Source organism: Sceloporus undulatus, chromosome 5 (genome assembly GCF_019175285.1).
Source record: "Sceloporus undulatus isolate JIND9_A2432 ecotype Alabama chromosome 5, SceUnd_v1.1, whole genome shotgun sequence".
NCBI classification, from domain to species: Eukaryota; Metazoa; Chordata; class Lepidosauria; order Squamata; family Phrynosomatidae; genus Sceloporus; species Sceloporus undulatus.
This window is the reverse complement of record NC_056526.1, coordinates 63,344,732-63,369,462: the sequence shown is the minus strand read 5'-3', so window position 1 is coordinate 63,369,462 and position 24,731 is coordinate 63,344,732. Positions and strand designations below refer to the sequence as shown.

Below are 24,731 nucleotides of genomic sequence, written 5' to 3'. Positions count from 1 at the left end.
ACTCTGTGTGTTCTTTATTTGTCCTACTTTTATTTCAGATATTTTTCAGGATTTTGAAACATACACATGCAAAATCTATTTACTAGAGGCATCACTGAGATGAGTCCAGTGCAGTGTTCCTTCCTTCAAATTCCTTCAAGCAGGAAAATTCTTGATTCCTCTTCAGCTTCTCATTTCCTGAAACAGTAATGTACCAGAATAGAGGGGCATATATGGAACAAGAATTTGCCAGGTCATTGGCCAAAAGATCAAATAGCACTAACGTAACTGTCATCGTACAAATCACCACAACATCACACACATACTCACACACTCCAGTTTGTTTGGTCCTGGTTGCTAACATAACTAGTATATCAAGGCATTAAACTTGTCTTCCTTGGAGTCAATAGCACTGAACATTTGGTGCTGATTTTAGCATGGCAAGGATGAAACCTCCAATTATGAAATTCTGCTGAAGCAATGCAAAATCAAAGCCTGCTCTTGCTGCAGAGAAAGCAACTGTCAGTTTCAAGCACTGACAGTATAGTCCTGTGTGTGTTTTACTCAGAAGTCTCACTCAATGGAACGTGCATCCAGTAAAGAACTATGCAGTAAGATTGTAGCCTAAAAAATCTTCCTAGCAAAGTCAATGTAAATAAGTCTTTAATATTTGATTTTGTTCATATTTTATAAATCTTTACAATGTGTGTGTGTGTTTAGAAATTAAGACATACTGAAATTTGCTTTTGAGTACTTTAATAGCATTTTGAAGACTTTACTTTGCTAATCTTCACTGGGATCCAGAAAGAGAATGTACAGCACTATTGTTTTTATTTTACTGGACACATGCTGAGTCTGGGAAAGAGTGAAGAGATTATCCTAAATCCACGGTTGACCAGAAACTGTGGCCCAAGATTCAACTGCATGTAAAATAATTGTGAGGCTGTTACTACTGGGAGGATAAGAAGCAATGGGACCAAACAGCAGGGAGGGACAGTATAATCCCTTCCTGTTTTACAAGATGTTCCCTTTTTGCTCTCTCCTACCATAAGTACCTGTTTTCATAAGTGTTAGAAACCTTTTAGGCTTCCCATGCCAAACTGGTGTATTTTCTCTTTTCCTCCACTTTTGTTCTCTGTTTACCCCCACTTCTTGTTTGCTTGCTGGTCTTTCTCTTCTTCCACCTCAGTGCTCTTTCCCTCTTTTCCCAAATTTTCTTATCTTCATTCTCTTTCAACTATTTTAAAGAAAGAAAAACACCTAGAGACCCTTAGGAGAAAGGAATGTACCCTAGATCTGACTGAGGCTTTGAAGTTTTTCATACTTGGCAGAATTGCTGGTAAAATGTTGCTGGATCATTCAGGAAGTGTGCAGCGTGTGTACGCCTGGCGTGCTTCCTGAACATCAGTGAAGCATCGGCTCCCTCTAGCATTACTGAACCGTTCAGGGAGGGGAAATTTCCTCTGAATGGAAACTTTATGTTCAGAGGAAATCCACTCTTCCTGAACGATTCAGTAATGCTAGAGGGGAGCTGACGATTCACTGACGTTCAGGAAGTGCGCCAGGCTTACATACACTGCGCGCTTCCTGAACGATCCAGCAACGTTTTACAGCAATTCTGCCAGGTATGAAAATCTCCTTTGTCTCTAGGAAAGGTTAGGAAAGCCTGCCACCTAATGATTGAAGGTGGTCCTGCAGATTACAGACGTATTTTAATTAATTCATCTGTTTTAAAAAAACAGACTCAGAAATCACACCTCTAAAACCACTTTCGTATTCAGGCCAAGGTTCAATATCTGGATTTTTACAATCTTGGAGCTATAGTGAAGAGAAACACACATTTTATTATGGGTTGCCATAACAAGCCAGAACAAAAAATAATATCAAAATTTGAAAAGTATGATTATAGATCTGTTCACCTGTGAGGGCACTGAAAAAATAGGAAGAAGCAGTTACAAAGTTGTCCCTTCTCATGTATAAAACCCTGACATTTTGACCATGGCCATATCTTGTTCTTTTAAGAACGTTTTTCTGGCTGTGGCAGTCAGGAGTCCCTCACTCCCACCTTCAAAGAGTCATACAGCACCAAACAAGAGCCAGCTCAGAAAATGCTTGGCCCTGTTTTCATAACTGTTGATGTCAATGGAAGAGCCTAACCCTCTTTTTACATCTAATTAAGCTATTTTGGGGAAGACTGCAAGTTTCCATTCTATCTGTGCACTAAAATTACACACAGATGGTACTGAGTGCTTGTATAAACTTGCACCTAGGAACAATTTGTAAGCATTTAAGATCACAGTGAGGTTTTTGAAGTGTGAGTGTATATATAAAACCATCATTACCAACACAATAATCTCACTCTTCTTTTACACTTCAGTGAAATAAACTGTTAGCAAGAGGAAATAAACATGTCCTGAAAAAATTATCAGTGTAGAGCTATATACATTCTTCCTTTCTTGCATACTCTCACTCTTTCTCTCATGTCAGCTTTCCTTATCTTAGGAATTATTAGCAATATCACTGTTATATTTTATTACTGAAAGGTCCCTAACACCTAGCAATAGTAATCTGGAGTATTTTTCCTTGGCTAAAAGAGAATACAGTTTTAATATTACCTTAAATTCAATTTAACATGTAAAGTTTATTTTAAAAAATGTTCCTAATCTTTCCAAGGTGTTCAATATAACAGAACACTAAGGGCCAAACTAGACATATTTGTCATATAATTTAGCCTTGCATAGTTCTTTTACCCTCCCTCCCTCCCTCTTCACACACACACACACACACACACACACACACACTGCCCAGCAGTGTATGGCACTTTGAAAAGCAACATCAAAGGGTGGGGGGGGGGGGATAATGAAACCCCAAGTCTCTGCCCACAGAATTTAAGCACACGAGGACTAACTTGTCTCTTCAACCTAAGACTAGTATAGCTGCACACTAATCCACTGTCAGCCTATTATTTTCAACACTCTGTAGCTGTGACACTTATAACTGCAGTTGTGTGTCACAGATCTCTGAGATGGTGTGAAAGTGAAGCGAGAGTTAAGTATGCCACCTCACATTCTTAAGAGGTTTGTGTTATTTTTTGTGCTTCCGGTCTGATAGTAAATTCTCCTACCCCTCTTCAAATGTATCAACAGTTATGCCAAGCATTCAAGAGAGACAAGAATATACATTGACAATATTCAAGACAGGAGCATTAAATGGTTGTAAATCTATATGTGGCAACACTTCATCTAATAGGCTAACAGCCCCGTTATGTCTTCTGCTTTCCTGACTATGTTTTTTAAAAAGCAGCATGAGCCTAGTTTGACCCTCCTCCTCCAGCACTTTATGATGAGCCCAACTGTGCTTCCTACTTCTTGGCATTTCAGTCCTAACTTTGGTTACTGGAAATCCTCTGGATTTTCGTGGACATGAATTCCAGATCACTGCATCCAGGTCCCATCTACATTATAAGATAAATTCAGAACACTTTGGTTAACATTCTATTCACTTTTGGTGTGGTGTAAAATATAAACCAGATAAACTGAGGACAATTGGATCAAAATTCTCTAAATGAATTAAATTGGGAGGAGGAAAGCTGTAGGGATGCTGAACAGTAGGTAGAGGGGAGGCTAATCTGCAATTTCGGCATCTTCAGGGTGTCTCTCGTTGGGCATCTTACCCCATGGACTGGAAATTACAGCAAGCTTTGCCAGATACTTACCTGTTGTGTAATGCCCCATTTAAACAGGTGTTGGTTTTGAAACCCTTTTCTTAGACATTGAAAGAGGAATTGTATGTGAATGTATCTGACTGGAATATGTTGTATTAAAGTTGCAGACATCTCTGTTGAACTATCAGGGATAAGCCAACTGTCTTTCCTGTTTCCTGGCATTTCAAGCCTATTTTTTCTGGAAAGAATAAGCTTATTTCAAGTCCTCTGGATTTTGGTGGAGATGAATTCCAAGTCACTGTGTTACAGATCACACCTCTATGATAAGATAAGTTTGGGACATTCTGGGCAAGGTTCTGTAAACTTTTGATGTGGTGTAAATGTACACCAGCATAGTGATGCTGGAATCCACTGGTGTACAGCCAGTTAGGCAACAGGCAACATGGCCTTGAGCTCAGCTTTTGTGCAACAGTCAAATAGGTCCCCACCCCCAAGGCAAAAGTGTAAGAGACAGGGCTGTGTAAGCACTTGCAAAATGACTACTGCAATAGTAGCCAAATTTACATAACCTCTAAGAAAGTGCAACTGCTTGCACAGATATTTTTTATGCTTCTATGTTTCAACTGGTCTTAGAAGGACCAATTTATACACATAGCACACAGCTAAACTGTGGTTATGCTGTAATATGAAGTAGTAATGGCTGCCGTCTTGGATAGATTTAAAAAGGAGCTGCAGATGTTCAGCAAAGATGGACTTGTCTGTGGCTACTAGTCAAAGTGGATATAGACACCTTCCAGTGAGGGTGAGAGCAACAGGGTGCTATTACTGGTTTGGAGGCAAGTTCCAACTGGTGATTTCTCTCCCAAGACACAGGGAACACTTGGAGATTGCCCAGAAGGATCCAAGAGAACCTCACCAAGCTGTAACAGGGTGCAAAGTGGTGCAGGGACTGGGAGCAATTCCATCTGTTCATCCCACCGCACACAAGCCTGATGGACACCCAGCCAATAGACACACTTTCTTTTTTAACCTACATCTATAATAACATTTAGATTTATTGGAAAAAGAAATCTTTGACCCACTGGGTGAGTTTCCTGCTTTTCATATTAATGTGACAGATTAATCTTAAGAAGAAGACTGGGGATTGAAAAAAGAAACTATAATAAAACTGTGTGGGGAAAAAAGAAATAAATAATGTTTGTATGGGGATAAAGGATATATATTGTGAAACGATGAAGTAAATTTTAAAGTTGGAAGTAAATTTTAAAGTTTCTGTAAATACTTTTTAAGGAAAAAAATCAACAGCATAAGGAGACTGGTTTGTTTTGAAAAAAGTGGGTTAATTTTGGCTCGAAGAGATCTCAGTGAAATCTGTGACCTTACTATAGCGATTGGATGTGCAGTGTACAGAAAGACATGTTAACTATTTGTATGCCAAGATTTGGTTTAACAAAAGAATGGCGATGATGCAACCCACGGATGATTATTGTGTCTGAGACATCTGCCAAGATCTATTGAAGGGGTTTAGATTAATGAAGAAAGACATTAAAAACTTTAGAGTAAACTTTATATTAAACTTTGGATTGGAGGAGTAAATGGAAGAAGCTACAGAACCTGGAATTAAAGATCAGGACAGAGGAATCAGTTTAGAGAGGGAAGGGTTGTATATAGATGGAAGTCTGGTGCCAGATTGGGAAGACTTTGGAGAACCAGAGATGGCACTGGAGGAGTTGGGGGAGAAGGCTGATGACATCAAAGCTGATACTGCACAGAGCAGAGGAGAGAGCATGTTAGCAAATAGCAGGGAGAGTATTGGACTTTACTTAATTTCTTGGAAGGAGAGGAAAAAGTAGGGGAAAAGAAATAAGACAAATAGAAATGCCTTTTATAGAGGGTTATTCCCCCCACCAGGTGTTATGTAGTGACTTATGGTGACTCTAAGGTGAGTCTATCACAGGGTTTTCTTGGCAGGATTTGTCCATAGGGGATTTGCCTTTGCCTTCCTCTGAGACTGAGGGAGTGTGACTTGCCCAAGCTCACCCAGTGGGTTTCCATGGCTGAGTAGGGATTTGAATACTAGTCTCCAGAGTTGTAGTCCAACACTCAAACCACTGCACCAAGCTGGCTCTGTGGTGGCAACTGCAATCCAACTTCCAAGTTTGGCAATGTACTTTCTTGGATCACAAAGACCAGAGTTTTCCTGAATTTTTCCAGAATGATGGCCAAGCTAGCTGTGAGTTTCTCAGAGCTGTAGTCAATTCTAAATTCTGAATTATCTCAAATAACTGTATTCAGTTTAGAAATAACCTCCATTTAAAAAACCAATCCTGTATCAGATATCACCAGCAGAGGTGCTTTCATTGTTTTAGCTTACCAGTCGCTTATTAGAGAACTAACTTGGCAGGAGTATATCATTCCCCTTCTAGTGCTAAAGGTCAAGATGGTTAAATATATCTCAGAGCACGCTTGTGTAGTGAGTGGAGAAGCTGACCAAATAGTTCTACTTGTCTCTTAAGTGGACTATGTTCACTACATTGATAACATTTCCAGCCTTGTTAGCCTATTGCAATAAGAACCACAAAAAGTTTTGTGATACCTTAAGAATGGACAACTTTTATTTTGCCCAGTTCAGAAAATCTTTTTGCAGGGGTAACTAAATTTCAGTTGGTTTAATTCCACTGAATTTAATTGGACTGAATGGATTTACAAATAAAGAAAATCATTTTAAATTGATTTCAAATTACTTGTAAGATACTTCCATGTTTGTCTTTTAGGTATCAAGAAAAAAATACTATAGCAATTACCGGCTAGAAAATATTTTGGCATTTCTGGAAGGTTGTAAAAACACGTGGAATCTTCCATGATCCCTGTCCATGTTATATAGTATTAATACATTAATCATTATTTTATCCAGGTCATTCTTTTATACAGGCTGCCTGTATAAGGACAAGATGCCCAATGTTCAGAAATCAGTAATGTATAGAAGCCAACTGGAATGTCAGAATGGCAGTGAGAAAATATTGTCCTCCATATGTGTGTAGGGTCTTCTAGTTATAACATATTGTTGCTTTCCTTTTAAAAGTGGATTACACAGTGTTGCACAAACCATTCTCCTATATACAATATAATACAGCACTTTTCAAAGTACTTTTAAAAGTCATTTTCTGGAAAAGAGAAACTTCACAGCAAATCAGACAAGTTGTTTCTCTAGCTCAGGCCTTATAGGACTTAAGCTCTTGTTGGCTCCAGCCACTTTAGGCAAATGGCCAAAAGTGATCAAGCCATAGTTCAATAACATCTGGAAGACTGTAAATTCCCTCATCCCTGATGTAACTCAGTACACCTAACTGACAGTCATTCCTCAAGGTTTCAGATAGGAATCCCACACAAAACCATGCCTGGAGATACCTAACATGATCCTCTTCTCTCCCCTCTGCTTATATTTTGACCCATTTTAACTGCTACCATATTTATTGTTCTCTTCCCTCCCCTCCCTCTGTCCCTCTCTTGCTTCTGTCACAACTTTGCTTCCCTGTCTTCATTGATGAATGGAAACTTTGGAGACAGAGGTGGTCCACAAGCCTTAACAGAGTCCAAGCTAAAGGGCTGAGCCCACAGTGTTTTTCAATTACTTGTGTTCAGAATTCTAGTATTTCTAATTATTATTATTATTAGATATTCTCCAGTCCACATCTGCTTTAGGTAATTGAATTAAGCAGCCTTTATATAGGAATTATATTGCCTTTATGCTCATATATAGCCATACTATTTTAAGCGAAGTTCATTCAGCAGGCTCTTTATTGTTGTTGTGTGCCTTCAAATCATTTCTGACTTATGGCTATCCTAGGACAAACCTATAATGGGGTTTTCTTGGCACAATTTGTTCAAAGAAGGTTTGCCATTGCCTTCTTCTGAGGCTGAGAGCACATGATGCTAAATGACACCCAGTGGGTTTCATGGCCAAGCAGGGAATCAGACCCTGGCCGCTAGAGTCATAGTCCAACAATTAAACCACTACTTCATGTTCTAACATATACATAATATGTATGGCCTAATGTAACTGTGATTACTGAAGAAAGTACCATAACTTTTTAATGGAACTTTATTGGCAGAATAAATCTATTAGCTGTATTTTCCACAGCTGCAAACAAGCCTTTGTGTATTCATTTCTAGTGGTAATCAAAATGCAGAATTCATTTCAATTTTGATGAATGTGTCTTATGTCTTTGGTGCTAGGTTACTCAGTTTAGGATAAGAAAAGAAAAGTAACTCATCATCTCTTTAATTAGTCCATAATGACACGCATGGGTACAGTGCTTCAGGAATTGTGTGTAAAAAATCTCAATGACAGTCCAGATTTATTTGGCCCAGAAGAACACAACTCTTCTTTCTGTGTCAGAAATTGTGACTTTTTAGGGAGGAAAATGCTGCTCATAAATATTTGTGGAGGACTGGAATGCTACAGTTGATGTGTGATATTCACCATTACACTATCTAAGAAGTCTAACAATTGGAAATTCAAATGTGTCTGATGCAATGTGTGCTATAAAGCCACACATAGATTCCCTTTGTGTTAAGTCCTAACCATTTTTGTCCCTGGGCTGACATCCACAGGCAGTAGCAACAGCAAAACTTCAAGCACAGAAAAACTAAAATCCTTCCATATGAAGGCTTTCATGAAAGGTCCAGATTCAGTCCTTTCAAAGTTATTAGCTAATTAGATTAATCTAATCAAAGACATTGTGCCAAAAACAAATGTACTCTTGGTTACTCTCTATGCAGCTTTCTGATGTACAATATTTCCAGATATTAATCTATAGTCCTTTTTCAGTATTTTAAGTGGTCAAATAAGATTTTTTTTATGAGGAAAAATCATGTCACATTGTGTTGGATTCAAGGAACCAGGGACAGAAAGAAACTATCCATTAGCATTGCTCCACACTGCAAGAGATCATCTAGGGCTCTAATGGATAAGCTTCAAAAATTGAATTTCCATAAATTCTGAAGAACATCTTTGGATTTAATCTCACATCTCTCTAACAGGGATAGCAAGCTATAATTTTCCCATATGTTATTGTATTCCAGTTCTAATCAGCCCCAACCAGTATGGATAATGTTAGGAATGAGTTAGAATCCAACAAAAATGTTCTACATCAAGTCCAATCAACAATCTTCCAAGTACCCAGCAACCTTATCGAAGTTACAGTGGACCTTTCTTATCTGTATCGGTTCCAGCCCGCCACTCTACCCCAAGCATGGGTAAAAACATGGATTGTTGCACTTCATATTATTCAATGAGTTGCAATGTTCATACATCCTCACCAGCATGTATGCCTTTAAATTACTTATTTTTATTTTTGTTTGTACCCTTATCAATTTACTTTTGCTCTTTTCAATTTAAGAGCTAGTCAACAAGGAAGAGATTCAGTATATGTTCAGTCAAGTGCCTAAATACCCTAAGGCACCAGATCCTGTCAGATCTTGGAAGCTAAAGAGAGACAGCCATGGTTAGATCTTGGATGGGAGACTGCCAATGAATGCCAGGTGCTGTAGGATGTATTTTAGAAGAAGAACCTGGCAAAACCATCTCTGAGTATTCCTTGCCTAAGAAAATCTATGAAATTCATGGGGTTGCCATGAGTCAACAGGCAACTTGAAGGCACATAAACGCATACATGCGTTTAGACTAAAGCTTAGACAACCTTTCAGCTCAAACAAGACTGGAGAAGACATTCTATATCAAATGGTACCTTGGCACAAGAAGACACCATGTAGTTTTAGCCTTCTTTGTTATCAGCATATATGAAGCTTAACATAATAAGACCCTTCAGTAGATCTGAAAGTAGATTTGAGTAGCTTAATTGCATATACCTTCTGCCAGGCCAATTAATGGAAGTTACCCACATTCTCCCACAGGACATTACAAAATGGTCAGTTGATGAAAAGATTGGTTAGCGTGCTCTTGACAAATGTGAAGTGACATTTTTACCAATGTCTTTTGTGGGCATGTATAAAAGAACCAGTTCATCTAAAAACCTTCCCTAACAGGGGAAAGGGGGAAAGACAATACTCATCCCTAAAGTGGAGCTGAGCTAAATAAGTGGTTCACACTTCTTGTTCACAACAGATGAAAGAGGATGATTCTCAGCTCATTGTGCATTTGATCACAGACAAGGAATCTTCCAGATCAAAGGGGAACATAATAATGGAGCCTAACGAAGGGAATTTGATCCAAGCACAACTTTAAAGAAGGAAACTTCCATGTTAAAGAATACTTATGAGACCAAAAGCTCTTGATACATAATGTGTTTCTTAACACATGGTGTGTGTGTGTGGGGGGGGGAATGCCCAATAGAAATCGCTGGTATTCATCAAAATCGTACTTTAGAATGAATGTGCTAAAATGTAAGAAGATTTTGCTCCCTGGTTGTACAACCAGACAATACTTTTGCAAGGGGCAAAACTATAAATGTGCTAGTGACCTGAATAAAAGCTTCAGTGATTTCCACATATCAGCAGGATAGGAAATGCGTCTGATGGTCTTAATCCAATTCTCAGTGGACTGGAGTCCACAGCATCAACCTTCTCCACTACAATTAGCACTAATTGGCAACTTTTTGGCAGTCTCCCGAGGAAAGGCTGAGGCTTGAATGAGGAGGAGAGTGAGCCCTGCATTTGTTCGTGCTAGATGTGATCCCTTCAGATAGGAGCAAGACAGACTGTAAAGTAATACGGGGAGGTTTATACTGCTACGTTCTAAACTGTGCCTCATGACTTAGGTGAGCAGGAATTTTTAGGAAGGCCATGGTGATATTTTCCTGAGGCAAACCCAACGGTGAAGAATGGAGACGCAACCACTATATACCAAAACTGAGGAAAATGGATTCAAATTGAAAGACTGTAAACCTCACTCACTGAGTTTCTTGCTTGCATAAGCAGGTAATAGGACTGATCACCTTGCAGACAAACATGTAACCACAGTTTCCTCAGACAATTTCGCATATCAGTATGCTCCCAAGCAGCTTCCATGAAAACATACTGATAAATATGCGCATAATTTAACATGATTAAAATTGTGATTAGGAGGTCTACTTCTGCAGGATTGTAGACATCAATGTCAAAGATTGCTTTTTCTTGGAAAAAATGTGTCCCTGCCATTTTGTAGTTTTTCAGATTTAAACCTGTGGATCATATATGAGAATCCAGATAATTTTTCACTGTGGACTTAGAGGTTGATAGACATCCATTTGTAAATGTTTATATGTATATTCTGACTGAAACAGAAGTAGGCTTGTTTCTATCCTTCTGCTGATTTAAATGCAATTTCTCTGTTCTTTTTGTACTCACAGTCAAATAAACAAACCACAATTTGAATAATAAGCTAAACTTAATAAAACAAAGAGGAAAAGATGAAAACGTGAGCAAACGTGGTGGCAGAAGAATCTAACAGTACTTTTGAAACTAGATGATTTTATTTTGTGGCTTTTGGTCCATTTCTTCACAATCCATAATATCTTTATCATCTGAGGAAGTGGACTGAAAGCCATGAAAGCTCATGTTAAAATAAATCATTTGGTATTAAAGGTGCTGTTGGATTATCCCACACACCCTTTTCCCTTCCTTCTCCCCCGTTTTTTATGCTAAAACAGGTCAACATTGTTGTCTCATTTAAAACAATGGGAACAAACACATGTAGACATAGATATCCTCACAAGCTCATTCTGATGGTGGAATTATAGAAACTGCAGACACTGCTTTAACTGCCATGACTCAGTGTTGTGGAATTCTGGAAACTGTAGTTTGTTGTGGCATCAGAGCTCTCTGACAGAGAAGACTAGGGAGTTTATCGCATTCAGGTTAGAACGGCCCTTGAGCGTTCTTAAAGGGACTGTTCTGGGGAACACTGTATATCGCACAGCGAGAACGCTGATGCCAACACCAAACATTCCCCTTCCATTCTGGAAGCATTCTAGAGGGCCAATTTTCAAGAACGCTTGAGAAAGCGTTCCTGAAAATTGGCCCTGGAGAACGTTCCCACAATGGAAGGGGAACATAAGGCCTTCCCCACGGATGGGGAATATAAGATCTTCCAGATGCTGTTGGATTGCAACTGTCATCATTCTTCATCATTGGCTAAACTGGATAAGGGAGATGGTAGATGCAATCCAGCAACACCTGGGGGGGGGGGGGCTGTATGTTCCTTTGCCCTGACCTACTCAAAACAGGGATTTCTTGGAAACATGCAGAGTGACCTGTTGCTTTCTTGGCTCCTTTCATTGGAGTTGACCCATTGATACAGAACAAATTCATAAATGTATGGGCATAGATTATCTGACACTTGATGACTCACAGAATGTATGAAATGAACTAATTAAAGCTTATTATGCTTGCAGGGATGTGAAAGGTTATCTGAGCATTTCAACCAAAAATATTCTGTTTCTCCCACACAGGTGAAAACCTGAGACTGCCGTCTTTGTCATGAACATACATATAAAAAACCAAATTGAAGAGAGCTTATGAATAAATGAATGAATAAATAAGTGAATAAATGATGAAGCACTCAATTTAATTACATGTACTGCAATAGTATTTACTGGATAAGGAAACTATATGTCTGTTACTTCTCTCAGCCTTCTACTACTTCACACTGGGACCCAAAGTAACTGGAAAATGCTTTAGCTGCTAAGAATTTTTCATAACCACTTTCAGATAGCTAAATTGCCAAGAGGTATGTATGAAGTGAATTGTCCCCATTCCATATACTATTCCATATACTATTTAAAATTTGATACATTTTGAGGCACTATTTTATTCGTTACACATATTGCTGCATAGTTACTTTGACTGAGGGTTTTTTTATTTGTTTTCCAAACAATACCCTGAACCTTTCATGTTGCGTTGCAAACTACTTTTTAAAGTGTTAGGATTCATTTAAGGTGAAAGATAAAATAGACGTTAATACAAATAATTGTGAACTATTTGTTCCTAATTCTGTCTATCACTTTGGATGTTTGGCAGGTGATCCACAAACCATAATATCCTTTTTAAGACAGCAACATACGTCCATAAAAAGGTGGGTGATGTCAAGGAATCAGGTGAGATGCATTTTAAGGGTTTAATTAGGTTAAAAATTCCTCCACCAACTGTTTTTTTGAATGAAATAAATGCAAATTTATAGTCTCTGTGCAAAATGTTAGTTTTTAACATCTGTGAATGACTTTCTGATGAGATTCTTATAAAGAAAAAGCAATTCATGAAGGGGTTGGTGGAGTTCCAAATAAAGGGCTATGTGTTTTGGCCAAGCTCCTTTAAATTCTGTTTAAATTAAACTGATGGAAAAGTGGGCAGCAAACAGGAGAATGCAAATTTCCTGGAAAGAATATTATTTTGCCATCCTGTTCAGGCTTCCATGAAGATGCTTTGAGATGATATGATAAAAGCATGCAATGTTTGGAGTAATACTACCAAGCATCTGCTCTCAGAAAAAAAGGATACTTGAATTGTCATCCAGCTGTATAATTTTGATGTCTCCTGTCTTGCATATCATATGCAGACATCTACAATCATTTGCTTATTCTTAGCAACCTACAAATGTACTTTTCATAACGTAAGCATCTTACAGTAGCCATTTTGATTTGAATGAAAGTTTTGTTGGAAGTAAGGAGAAAGGTCTGTGTATAAAACCACAGAACAGGCTTTCAATTAATGCTTTCAGCTAAGACATGGGATTCACATGTAGAAGCCATGCAAAGCAATCCTACACACTTGTCTGGGGGTTAGCTCCATTCCAGCCAACAGGGATTACTTTTGTTTTGGCCTCTAGGATCACACTTTTTAAAAAGTCTTTTTAAAAAGACTAAAATGACAAATGTTCATCTGACTGTTAGTTTTATTTCTATTGCAAGCATCCCATTCTCTTGCATTATCAGTCACTTTTGTGTCCCACCTTTCTCTTAGGCTGTCTTAGTAGCATCCATGGGCATTTCTCCCATTTCACCTTTCCAATGCTCTGTGAGGTATATTAGGTTGAGAAATTATGACTTTGGCAAAATCACCAAGTGAGGATCATGACCAAACAAAGTTTGAACACAGGCTTTTACAGTCCAAATCTTATAACATGCTGACTTTCTTCTAGCAGTCTACTTGTAGTCCAGTCATTCTTCTAGTTTCTATTATGTATACAATTGTTCCTAAAACAAATAAAACAATAGTCATCACACCTATAACACTAAAGAAGAGAGACAAAACAGACATTTTGTGAGGTTTTTAAGAGCAAAAGCTTTACTTAGACTTAATAGATCTATGGTGGACAAATGTCTTCAACATAAACTGTATCAACATGAGTACCACTTTTTTCTGCTTTGGTCAGACTTTACCTGGAGTACTGTGTCTAATGCTGGGCACCACAGTTCAGGAAAGATATTGGTAGGTTGGATTGTGCCCAGAGGAGGGTGATCAAGATGATAAAAGGTCAGTAAACCAAACTCTGTGAGAAGTATTTTAGGGAACTGCATGTGTATGTTTAGCTTGGAGAAAAGAAAATTGAGAAGTGGTATGATAGGCCTCTTTAAACATCTGAAGGAAAATCAAGTTTGTTTTCTGTTGATTCAGACATCAGGACATCAATCAACAGATTCAAATTACAAAAAAAGAGATTCCACATCTCATTAGGAAGAACTTGCTGGTGGTAAATGATGCTTCAGAGGGTGACTGCCTGGAAAGGGGGGGGGGGTTATTCAGACATTGTTTTCTTTTTTTGTTCTTTGACCGCGACTATCAAAATAATCTCACTCATGCATTGTGGTTTTGTTCACACTATTTTTTTTATCAGAACCACATCTATGCACATATCTGCATGTTCTTTTGCTCACACATGTCAGCACTCAAAAATGGAATCAATGATGTGGATGTATTCAAAACATGTTCAAGGCATGCGGAATTTTATCCCAGTTTATCCTGGGCCTATTCGCATTGGTTATTTACACAGCTGACAATGTGAATTTTAGGACGAGAGTTCAATTAACTCAGTATCTGCTCGATTTTTGGATAGCCCCCCCCCCCAACTTAATCAGACTTATTCAAAATGCATGTGAACAGCAAAGATTCAACCCACATTCTACAGGGATTATTTTCACCTTCTGACTATTGAAAATGTTTCATCAGAAGTTGTGAGACTCTCTTTCTCAGGAACACTATAGTTCTGCTTTCCTCCACAGCCTTGACTAGAAGGCTCTTGACAGTTCCTTTCAAATTTATTATTCTATGATTCCATGAAACCTGCCTCCAATGAGTACATAACTGACAAGACTTTGTTCTTGTTTTATCAAGTTTAGCAGGATTATGTTTAGTGCAAGGTAAGTCTACAGTATGACATTTGACAATATTTGTTTTTGCAGCCTTGGCTAAATTAAAAGTTTTTTGTTTATTTTGTAAATCAGACTTCCCACTTTGTAGATTGCATTTTGTTTCTCTAAATTAGTCCGTTGGTATTTGAGCCTAGAAAAAACCCAACAACATTTCACCTGCAAATGGATCAAAGGATCAATAAGTGTGTGTACATAACATACTCTCACTCTGTGTGTTCTGAAGTGGTTCCTTTGAAATTTAATCTTCCTAATAATGTTCTTTGATATTTCTGTCAAACAAACAACCAGTACTGAAGCTTATTGTTGTCTTACTGTATGTAATAATTGTAATGTATTAAGCACTTTACTGTATAATATGCATATCTTGGACAAAAATATTTTTAAGACAATTTTGAAGGTAGCAGCAGCTAACACATTTTCCTCTTTGTCTTTCCAGGTTCCATGATACATTCCAGCTTACTGATCATTGTGGGCACCAGCAGCTTCTATAACAGAGAATGTTTTTGACTACCTTTGGTGGTTGGCCCACCTGTGATCTTATCTTTATTTGTGTAGTCTGTTCTTTGACTACCTCTAGACTATATTGTTGCTTTCTGCTAGGTGTCTCCAGAGACACATTGGAAAATACAACTAGTGCAGAACCAAATATAATCAAATAAGGTCACAAAAGCATATTTTTATCCAAGAACCATTAACAAGATCTGAAAAGTCTCAGACCGATCAGATGGGATAAACAGGACTAATAATGGAGAGAAAAGGTGGCAGAAGTGATCACAATTTTAGCGTTTTGGTCGTTAGGATTATGAAAAAATTATCTATGAGGAGCTAAAGCTAGGATCATTTTTATACATAAAAGCCTGTATGTATTGATCAAATTGGTTTCTTCTTTTTTCTTGTCAGCATATAATAACACAGATAGGTATATATTTCATATAGTCATTATACAGATCTGTCTACATTCCAAACAAAAGCAATATTGAGACTAGATCCACACACATCCCCATTTAAATAAACAGTGGATACTGATAAATTTATTGCAACACTGATGTATACCTGACTAAAAAGGCAAGGGCATTTCTGTTATTCTACAGCACATTATTCATGTGCTAAGGGCTAAGGCCCCTACCAGTCTCTCCATACAGTGAAGGTGATGTTGACAGCTTATCCGTCTGTCTGCAAAAATGAAGCCACCAATATTGTGATACTGAATTCTAGAAACGTTGATGCTTTCAAAAGGCGTATGATTTAAAACAGTAATGCCCAAGCTCTTGTCCTCCAAGTATTTTGGACTTCAGCTCCCAACAGCCTTAACCATCTGGGTCAATGGTCTGGGATTCTGGAAGGTGAAATTCAAAACATCTGAAAGGCCAGAGTTTGGGAATCACTGATTCAAAATAAATAGAGTTTTAAAAATATAACCAGGAGGAATGTGGGAACTTCTAGAAAATCAGAGGCATGCATTGTAGTAGAAGGGGCCTAAATACTCTAAAGACACCAAATGCCATCTGATCTAGGAAGCTAAGCAGGGTCACCCATGGTTAGTATTTGGATGGGAGACTGCCAACAAATATCAGCAGCTGTAGATTATAGTTCAGAAGAAGGAACTGGCAAAACCATCTCTGAGTATTCCTTGCCTAAGAAAATCCTATGAAATTCATGAGGTCTTGAAGGCACACAGATAGAGAGACATTGTAGTGGGTGCAGAAGGAAACTGCAGGAGAAAGAGGGGAAGCTAGTTTGTTCAAGTCCCTTATCTATGGTAGTGGACAATTTGTGATTACAACTCCCATGATCCCTCACTACTAATATGATGTAGTAATTTGAGCATTAGACTATGGAGAACAGGGTTAGAATCCCTGCTCAGCCATAGAAACCTGCACTCTTTGAGCCTCAGAGGAGTGTAAAAGCAAAATGCCCACCAAATAAATCTCGCCAAGAAAACCCATGAAATGACTTGGGAGGCACACAACAACAGCTTTTCAAGGGCTTAGAATAATTCTTCTGAAAGAACAGTAGTTGCAGGGGGGCCAAGGTCCTTTGAGACAGAGAAAAAGACATATGCATATATATAATGCTTTCCTAGATTATATATCTGTTCTTTTTCCAAAACACCTCGCGCTACTAGATAACTATTAAATGGTCACATTCCAGGCTGGCAGGATTCTAGGGCTACAGAAATATAAGAAGTAGTAGTAGAGCTTGAAATTTGGGACAACAATTCCCAGAATCCCCCAGTCAGCACTGTTAGCTGTGAGATTCCGGAAGTATTACTCCCAGAACCTTTCCAAGTTCTGCTTAATTAAAATCATGCTACTTATCTAGGTAGTCCAATAGTGTTTACCTAGACTCACAGGCAGAGTATTCTAGATCAGCTGCTACCATATCCAAGGAAAGATTCAGGACAGTAGGTTAAGGGGGGGGGGAGGGGAGGAGGAGGACACCATTTCTTGTTTCCCATCTCCTGAAGTTCTCACTGTCCATGAGTTCTGGAGACTCCATTCCAGATCCATTGTAGTCTGTCTGTAGGCCTAAACAGGAACATTTCTCTTAGTGGGAACCCTGTGGTCATCCACTTGTTGATATGCAACTCACATTAGCCACCATAAATAGTGGTAGAGAATCATCAGAGCTGGAATTCAACTGGAAGAACATGGCTTCCCCACCCCGGCCTTAGTTTGTTGTAGATCCTGACTGATTTTTATATGAATGGAATGGAAGAAAGAACTGGATTTATAATGGGCTGAACTCTAGGCTTTTCTCCAGTATTCAATTTTTTTAAAACAAAGTCTTTTCTTTTTCTAATCCTCTTAATAGATGCCAAAAATATACAGATTCTCACAGATGTTTGTCATTGTATGACTCCTTCCTTTGCTTTGCCATACCGTTCAATGTTTTGTAGAGAGCTATACACTAAAGAGTTTATATTATATGTGCATCCCCCTCCCTTTGGAGTTGGAATGGCAGCTGGGAGGGAGACACACAAAAGTTCCCTCTTTATTAAACTGGGAAGTTGGGAAAGCTTTGTTTCGTAGCAAGGTACAGGTGCCAAAATGAATACTCCCAGCATTCCATTAAGGGATTTATAAAATAAGAGATGTAATGTGAATCTTCATTCAAAGAATTATTTCCTGTGTATGTTGTGGTACACCTGATTCTCTGAGACATAGCTAGACTTGACACATGGAATTATACATAGCTCTTTCACATTACAGTGGTGCCTCGGGTTACGAAAATAATTCGTTCCGCGGCCGCTTTCGTAACCCGAAAAGCCTTCGTAAGCCGAAAACCCATAGGCGCTAATGGGGAAAAAGCCGCGGCTCTGCCGCGGCTCCATTTAAAATAGCGCCGGAGTTTTTTTGTAACCCGAAAAAACTTTCGTAACCCGAAACAATAAATCCCTATGGGATTTTTTCGTATCCCGAAAAATTCGTAACCTGGGTATTTCGTATCCCGAGGTACCACTGTATATAGAAAAGACTACATCTTTGCACTCTGCATTTAAGCAGGAATAATTTCTATTTCATAGTCAGTGTTCAGAAATTTCTTTTCACCAGTTCTCAGAATACCCTAACCAGCATCATCAATGTTGGCCTTGTCAACTATGGATTCTTCAAGTTGTACTTTGTGGTTGTGTGCCTTCAAGTCATTTCTGACTTACGGTGACCTTAAGGGGAACCTATCATGGGGTTTTCTGGAGCTGAAAGCATATGATTTACCCAAGGTCAGCCAGTGGGTTTCCACTGCTGAGCAGATAATCGAACCTGATCTTCAGAGTTGTAGTCCAAAGCTCAGATCACTACACCATACTGGCTCACATAATTTTAAGCAGCTCTTACTGAATGGTATATCAGACCATCTTTGTCCATTTGTTAGCAATTATGATTCTGAGAACATTAAAGGAGAGAGACTGTGGAGAAAAGGCAGATTCAATGGCAACATTGAATCAGAGTGAGTCTGGCAATAGCCAATAAGAGCTTAGCCAAGAAAATGTGGGGGCTACTCCCAGGAGCAAGTATAAACAGGCCGAGTGAAGAGATAGGGAATTGGATAGGGACCAGATAGAGCTCTGAGTTAGAGGTTTATTAGACCCTGAGGGGTTTTAACAGCCAAGGTGGCTGAGATACACTGCTGAAAGGGGCAGTGGGAAGGGGTTTGAGTACCCAGGTTGGCCTAAAAAGAGGTCAAGTGTGGAAACTGAATTGGTGTGGTTGGAAAAGGCATAAAGTAGCAACAAAGTTTTAGAGTACTGAGTCTAGTCAAAAGTCATATGTGAAGCTATAACTGTTTATGCACTAGCACTGTATGAAATATGAATCCACCAGAAGAGGGCTACTGTAACCAACTATCTTGTAAATACGGGGGGGGGGGGGGTTGTTCAATGTGTGGTCACTTGAGGTATTTTAAGAAACTATAAGCCAAATGCTACCAGGGGTTAATGATACTTTTTTATTGTCATCCTATAGAGTGGCCCAGAGGTAAAGGGAAAGTGTGGGAGTCACTCAAGCAAGGGATCAAAGTTTGAGGGTCTCGTGCAGTTGGTGGCAGCAGTGGGATAAAAAGACCCATTATGTTGCCATCCAAGAAAAATAGTTGGGTAAGTGAGTCTCACCTTCACATAAGTGGCAGCTGTAGTGGGATACAGTAAAAAGGAGTGAAAGATTTTGAGAGAGTTTGGCAGTGCCATGTTGTCACCTTCACAGAGACCCTCCAGATGTTGTTGGATGAAACTGTATGCTTGCTGGATGAGTCTGGTGTTCTTAATCTTATCTGTCATCTTATCAAATTTATATTGGAGACTTAGGCGGTTTACAGACCGCCCTTTTGGGGTGGCCTGTACCTGCCCCTTTCCCTGACAGATCAGGGCCTCAGCTGCCACAGCGGCAGCCCTGAGGCCCCGATCCGCCACTTTTCCAGGCCACAGGAAGCAGCAAAAGGCCACATCCCTGCAGCCTGGAAAGGGGTGTCCTTGGGGCTTCAAGCCCCAAGGACACCCTGACACTGCAGGGAAAGGGAGAAAGGGGCTGTTTGGAGGCAGCACGGTCATGACGTCCTAATGGTGGCACCCATGTAGAATGGGCGCCGCCATTTTGTACATACCCTGTACATACTAGGGTTGGGGGCGTCTGAAAGAGACGCCCCCGGGCAACCCTAGTACGTACGGAGTACGTACTAGGGTGCCCGTCTAGAACGGGCCTTATTTGGATCAATTTTCTTCTTAGTTTTTGAGCAAATGAAAATGGCATATCATAAAACTGACATTTTGGAATAGCATGCCAACAAGTGGCTAAATAGGTGTTTGTGAGCAAGAGAAACTAACTACAAAAGTAATTTCCCAAGAAGAAGAAGGAGGAGGAGGAGGAGGAGCAGGAGGAGGAGGAGATTAACTCTACAGTGAGCATCTGTAGATGCTTTCAAGCTACAACACAAACATGCACACACATTTTCATAAAGAAAAAGTATTGACATTAACTGTTGAGATTTTGGAAAATTAGAATTAAGAAATATACAGAGGTGAAAAGATCCTTGCAGTTATTCTCCTCTTGCAGTCCTCCTCTGAGTTATAATTTCATCAAATTTCAAGAAGGCACTGACATTGGGGGTCAAGACCTTCAGTGTCCTCCAATTTTTAGGGTAACGGCTAACAGAAAGACAACAAGAAAAGAAGCATTCTAGCCTGTCTAAAAAAGAAGTTCCATAGTCTTGGTTGGGGCAGTCACCAAAAAGGCTGTATTTCCATCCCCACTCTAAGTCACATCAGCCCTGCCAACATGGATGTGGGCAGAAATGGAATGATATGTATTTTTATTTTTATAAATCAACAATTATTTTTATAAATAATTACAATTCAATAATAGGAGTTGTAAATCATCAATTTTTGAAGACATTCGGGCGGGATACACACCGCCATTTAGTACGTATAGGATACGTACTAGGGTTAGGAAGGGGTGGTGCTTCCGCACCCCCCTAACCCTAGTACGTATCCTATACGTACAAGATGGCGGCGCCCCTTCTACATGGGCGCCGCCATCTTTACGTACTGGACGCACAGCGTCCAGACGTGTCGCGGCGCCTATGACGTCGCGAGTCCGCGCCAGGCGCCTCACGACGTCATAGATGCGCCACAGAAAGAAGCTCCGAAATGGAGCTTCTTTTTTGCTCCGCGCGGGAGTCGCGCGGTTTGGCTGCTGCGGCTCCCGCACGGAGCAAATGGCGGCGGCGGGGAAGCGCCGCAAAGCGGCAGTTTGTACCCTGCCATAGTTTCCTTAGGTGTCTTGTTCTATAAATGTAATTTATAAAACTACATTTCCTACTATTGAACTACAATTCCTACTATTTATTGCAAATGATTTGGACATGAAGATGCTATTTGTAAATGATCAGGAACTGTCTGAGAAGCTTCTAATTTCTCCATTTTGCTTCTGTCACTGTTGAGAAGAAGAGGGATTTGAAACCTTTTTACAATTCACTTACTAGGCACATAATGAAACTGGAAATTAAACTAGATTTTTAAAAAAAAGACGAGACCAAATCGCAAAAAAAGGGAGCAATGCAGAGACTAGTGATGATGATTTCAATGGATGACACCAATGCAAAGAATTCTCCCCCACTCTTGTTCCCATGTTTTATTTATGCAAGCCATTGCATTCTATTGCATTCTGTCAAGTCGATGTGTGCCGCTACAGCTATTGTCCCAAACAAGGATCTTTAGAGAGTTCAGAAGATAAATGGAAAGGTCAGAGAACTATAGTTTTCTTGCATTTAAATCTTCAAAGGCAAGAGGCGGCTAATCACCAGGGATGTAGTCCCTGCATAGTACATAGTACAAAGAGCCCAAAACAGCTTACTCTAAGAATGGTTTAATAGTCAGAGCATTGAGAAGGTGGGAAGAAGGAAAAGTTGTAAGCACACAATGGCAAATTGTTGTCAATGAACAACTCTCAAAGATGGGAGTCCTGCCACATATGACAATCATTACGCCAGTAGTTAAGAACAAAGAAGAGCACTGCCAGTCAAATGTGTGTGTGTGTATATACTACTTTGAAGCCTCAACACTATCTGAAAGTAAGTAGAAATATGGACAACATCAATAAGATCAGTAGTAAATGTCATCCACTTAATTGAATTTATTTATTTATTTATTTACGTTATTTATTACAAATTACAAAGCATATACCACATACTTATGTAGCGTGATATCAAAGAATTAAGATAAGCTTTTATAAAATACGGCAGTTTTATGGTCCGTCTTAGACCAGGGACTGTATATCCTCATTTGTCTTTAGTATTACTTTATCTGTTGTAGTTTAATGTAGTTGAATGTTTGTTATTGGTTTGTACACTACTTATTTCATTTCATTTAGATGCTGCTTTTCTCCCAGAGTGGGACCCAAGGCAGCTGCTGTGAGCATGTAACTGGAAGATGAATGGAAGTGGGAAAGGGCATTTTAAAAGAAAAAGTATACGGAGAAGTGTAAATACTCTCTAAAGAAGTCAAGTTACGAGTCTTGTTCCTGGTATTTTATGTGTACAGTCATGGGGGAGCAGGTCAAAAAAGGGGTTAATTGGTCAGAATTCTCAACTGCAGTATGTCAAATCCAAATCAAAAAAGAAAATAGACTGTTCTTATTTAGGGGCTGAAGAGCCCACTTTTTCAGAGTTGCTCTCAGTATTTGTTCACTAATGCTGGTATCTGACAATTACACATTCATAATCCCTCCAAGATTTCCGCTACTGCTCTGTTTTCATGGTGAGATAACTTCATTCCACAGCACTTTAGTAACTATAATTAACTCCAAGATTAGTGGGAGAAAGGGCTGCAAGAGAAGATCTGGAGACTGTTGGCTCTCTAATGGAAACAAGCTTCTGTCCAGTGTTGCTTGTTTAATTATTGTTAAATGGGAAATGCAGATGTGGTGTTCTGCTTGGTCACTCATTGTTAGAGAAAGGAGGCAAAAAATCCAGCCTCTCATATAATAATAATAATAATAATAATAATAATAATAATAATAATAACAACAACAACAACAATAATAATAATAATAATAATAATAATAATTTATACCCCGCTCTTCAGTCAAGGCTATCAGAGCAGCTTACAGTTTGTTAATTAGACATTTCCTTGCCCTCAGGCTTACAATCTAAAAAAGACAAGACACAAAATGAGAAGGGAATGACAGTAGGGAAGGGGAAAAGTCCAGCAGATTTGCTCTTCCTCAAAGGCCTGTTGGAGCTGGCTTGCCTTCCTCTCCTTCAAGATGGTGGATAGAGAATGACCAGATATACAAAATGCTTTGGATCCAAACAATGTGATCCTACACTTCTCTTCATAAGTAAACCCCACTGGATATAATGGGCCTTATTCTCATGTAAGTGTCTATACAATTGTGATCTGAGCTGCTCCTCCATATTCTACACTGGTCCCAAAGGCTTTCCGAAGTTTCAGTTTCCAAACGTATACCTACTATTTGTGTTTATCAGTCCAGGAGTCAATTACTGATAAACGCAGCCCCTGTGAGAGAAAAAGAAAGACTACCACAATAGTAATTGATGAAAACAAGCTGAAGAAGACCTAACAAGTCAAAATGTCTAGTTCAAGTTCCCAAAACAGACATCCAGTTATCTTCTTGTCTCATATATTATTTTCTTCTGATCTTTCTGTACATGACATCTGGCTCTATGGATAAGTATATTTAGTGATTTTGGAAACAATTGTCCATTGTTCACAATTACATACCATATTGTGTACTGAGTTTGTTTGTTTTTCTGTGACACCAACAGTTCATTTTTAAAGTTTCTGTAAACGGTCTTCATTATTATACAGTCATATTATATATATTTACACATTCCTCAATCCATACTAGAGGTTATAGTGTTTTATTTGTTAGAGGAGTGGTGCTGGGGTTTCCCCTGTATGTTGGGCCATGGGATGCCCACACATGTTGTGTTCCACTACAGTAGTACTTAGTAATATAATTCCAGTGATTTACTAAATGGTTAATCCAATTGCTGTGAAATAATGTAACTGAATATTCACGCAATGCCCAGAAATTTTTCCCCCTTTAAAATCCAGATCAGATTTTCTTACATTTCTCCTTGATTCTTTCCCCCTTTGCTATTAATTTGCTATTAATTGCTTTGTCTCTACAGAAAAAGAGGCATAGCAATTAATAGCAAATTAATAGCCAAGCAGAAAAGAATCAAAGGGCTTATCCCGTTCCAAGCAGATGGTAACAATGATCCATCTGCTAAAAGAATTAAATGTGCTAACATTAACAATGTAAGACACACAGACATTAACATCATTGATGATATAAGTGTGTGGTCTGTATGTTTTTTTAAAAAATCTGTAACAAAATATAGTCCTGTCAAGTGACTAATCTACCTCATTTATTATTTTCTTTTCCATCCCAGTTCTTTTCATCCCTGTGGCTTTTTCTTTATAATCAGCTAATACCTTGATTAGAAGATTAAAAACACCCACACCCACAGACCAAGGCCTAGCAGACAAAAAGAGCTCACATTGTTTTCAGAAGAAGGGATTTTCCTCCATCTGCCATTCCATGAGGTATTCCATAGTTCAACAGGTCAGGTGACAGGTGATCCTTTTTTCCACTGATGGGTTCTGCTTGATCGACCTGTTAGTGGTGAGTTAAAAGATCACATATCAAACCATTATCTACAACAGACTTTTTCTGATCTAGGTGCCATCAGATGTATTGTAC

General features: G+C 39.0%; 1 long non-coding RNA gene across 2 annotated transcripts; it reads left to right on the top strand.

Annotated features, from left to right (window-relative positions):
* The first annotated feature begins 327 nt into the window (after positions 1-327).
* Positions 328-15,879, top strand: LOC121931530. 2 transcript variants are annotated; one of them, XR_006104158.1, is made up of 6 exons: positions 328-590; positions 4,511-4,728; positions 12,094-12,371; positions 12,662-12,716; positions 14,013-14,113; positions 15,446-15,879. It is a non-coding gene; the product is annotated as an uncharacterized LOC121931530 (long non-coding RNA). The 2 variants fall into 2 exon arrangements; XR_006104157.1 differs by lacking the exon at positions 4,511-4,728.
* Positions 15,880-24,731: the final 8,852 nt, after the last annotated feature.